The 3059-nt window shown below is 36.7% G+C and overlaps 1 non-coding gene across 1 annotated transcript; it reads left to right on the top strand.

The window, feature by feature from the left end:
- The first annotated feature begins 1900 nt into the window (after window positions 1-1900).
- Trnad-auc (transfer RNA aspartic acid (anticodon AUC)) lies at window positions 1901-1973 on the top strand. The gene has a single exon. It is a non-coding gene; the product is annotated as a tRNA-Asp (tRNA).
- Window positions 1974-3059: the final 1086 nt, after the last annotated feature.

The following is a 3059-nucleotide window of genomic DNA, read 5'->3' as shown; positions in this document are numbered from 1 at the left end:
TATATACAATATATAAAATGGCAACTTAAGGCAGAGATAGAAAGTATAGGTTATTAGTTTATGTATTGCAGGAAAGACCGTCATAGGGTAAGAACTATTTGTGTACGTACGTCGCTTAGAAAGGAAGTCCTTCGCCCTTCACTCCTTTGCTCTACCGACCTTCTGTAATTGGAGTATGTGTACAAATGCAAGAGTTAAAAGCGACGAAAGAGCTTGTAGACGGTTTTCTCTAATAGACCGTCTTCCCCACATTGCCCTTATTCTTACTTTAGGCGAGCCTTGTGTTTGTTTGCCACACAGATGGTAGGAAACATAATCAAGGTTTAAAATAAAAAAAAGCTAAAAACATGTGAACCTTTATTGCCTAGACATTAAGGACATATTTTTTTATGATATGGGAGGCAAACGAGCAGACGTACCTATAGCCTGATAGTAAGCAATTACCGTTGTCCAAGGACACTTGCAACACCAGAGGGGTTGCAAGTACGTTGCCGGCCTAAAAGACTGGAGTAGAATTGGTAGGGAAGGATTAGTTGGCGCTCTTTTCTTGAAAGTCATATCGGTATAGATATTTTTGGCCCATTAACCTCTCTCTAAAATCTGTTCAGTATAGGTAACACTTGAATGTCCATTAAAAGAGGTATCTATACTCTGATTCCATTATTTCCTCGTGAACGTGCTACATTAGCTAGACATTGCACAGCAGACGGGCGTAGTCGGTGAATAAACACAAAGTTGATTACACCGGCCATTGGGACGGTGTTATGCAGTAGCACACCATTTTAAAATAAAAATTAAATCTATAAGCATTACAAATCAAATATTTTGAAATCAGATCGCTTACCTTACCTTTACCCATCTTATCGATATTTAAGACATTGACTGAAAGAGATCTAAATAAGAGAAAAGATACCTATGCCAATGGTCCTTCCCTATACTCAGATTCCATTATTTCCTCGTGAACGTGCTACCTTAGCTAGATATTGCACAGCAGATGGGCGTAGTCGGTGAATAAACACTAAGTTGATTACACCAGCCATTTGAACCGTGTTATGCAGTAACACACCATTAAAAAAAACAAGGAGCATTCGGGTGACATTCGGATGTCAACTGCATCTGAATTTCTGTCGCGGCGTCGCTGATTCTTTTGATACAATTAGTGACGTGACTGTCTCGGTTATGACGTTAATTCCGTCACTCATTTTATCAAAGCAATTGACAGATATAGCGGCGGCATCAATGACGCTGCAACAGTAATGCAGCCTGCAGTTGATACCTAACATCACATTTTCGCTCGGGTGTGTGGGTGTGTGAGCTTACAAATGTTTTTTTGAGAATGCTAGCTAGATAAGTTCTTGTTTGATACCATCTAAGTTTTAAGCTTATCCCTATTAATATTTACAAAAAATAATTACCGTTTGATTTATCCTCTAAATGTACAAATAAAAGTCAGTTGAATTTCAAATCAACTGTGAAGGGAATATGCAACCATTTTATTTTGAAATCGAACGAAACAAAAGAAATGCAGCTCTGAACCAATTTAAAATGGTTTAAATTTAAAAGTGGAAAAATTACTGCCTTGGGTGAATGATTGGGCGGATGAGGTCTTGGTGGCTCAGTTGGCAGAGCGCTGGAGTATCGATCCAGGGGCCGTGAGTTCAAGTCTCACCCAAGGCAGTAATTTTTCCACTTTTAAATTTATTCTAAGCTTAATAGCATCGATCGCAGACGTTTCTGCTTGTTAAAAATTAATTTAGAATGGGTAGCACATCGTAACTGGTGAATTTCCAATATGACTTGGAACTCCGGTGGCCGTTTAAGAAGTGTAACACTCTTACGGTAGATGTCGCTAGGGTCCCCTAGACCCATATAGTGGGAAGATTTGCTGACTATGGATGAGGTCTTGGTGGCTCAGTTGGCAGAGCGCTGGAGTATCGATCCAGAGGCCGTGAGTTCAAGTCTCACCCAAGGCAGTAATTTTTCCACTTTTAAATTTATTCTAAGCTTAATAGCATCGATCGCAGACGTTTCTGCTTGTTAAAAATTAATTTAAAATGGTTTAGATTAAACGGGCCTTACGTTTCGTGGTTATTAGACTTTTATCTTTACAGTAGGGTGTCTTGCCTAGTTCTAAAAAGCTTAAAGTGCTTAAGAGTTTGTGGGAACAACATAATTTCCATGTCCTTGTCCATTGCATGTTCGCTTCAAAATCTCGTTCAATCTGAATACTAAAACCAGATGAAGTTGGCATCAACTTCGAAGACATCATTTTTAACTGAATAATAATAAGAATTGTGGCTTACTGCATAACACCATCTAACGTGCGATTTATCCGTCCCCCGGACCGCAGACGCATCGGAACAATAAATATTAATTGCATTAAACCAACACGTGCTCACGTGCGCTTTGTGCAAACAACGTACATGGTGTAACGTTGATGTAACGTGTTGGTGTGTATTGTTGATACCTTTATATTTATAACATGTTATACTTTTTACACAATTTTGACAATAAAATAATATCTTATCTCAGCCTTAGTTGAAATACTTACTTAAAAAAGGTTTTTTTATATGTCTTAACAGTTCTTTGTCTATTTACTGAACTGGTGGTATCCAAGTGAAATTAAAATTCTTTATTTGTCAGAATACAGTAATATTGGGTCTTAAAATATTAAAAACAATCCCTGTGTTCAGCATGGAAGCAAATGTTATTAACTTATTACAAATGTTTATTTAATAATAAGCTTGTCAAAATTTCTAAAAAAGTCAGGGTTTTTAATAGGGTTTTTTGATAATTATGAGCATAATATTTTTTAAGAAGAGTCAAAATTCAAGTACCTAATTAAATTTTTAAAGTTCTCTCTAAAATTAAGCTCTTAAAAAAATGACACATAATAAATAAATTTTAGCAAATATTTACAGAACATAATAAGTAATCTAAATTAATGACGAGGCCTGTTGCGGATATCATTATTGGTATTTTTGGGACGAAGCATGTTGCTGATTTGCATTTGAAGCCACCGGACGAAGTCTGCGTTGCGGATTTCTTACATATATTTT

Source organism: Cydia strobilella, chromosome 23 (genome assembly GCF_947568885.1).
Source record: "Cydia strobilella chromosome 23, ilCydStro3.1, whole genome shotgun sequence".
NCBI classification, from domain to species: domain Eukaryota; kingdom Metazoa; phylum Arthropoda; class Insecta; order Lepidoptera; family Tortricidae; genus Cydia; species Cydia strobilella.
The sequence above is the reverse complement of the archived record's forward strand: the minus strand, read 5'-3'. Positions and strand labels throughout refer to the sequence as shown.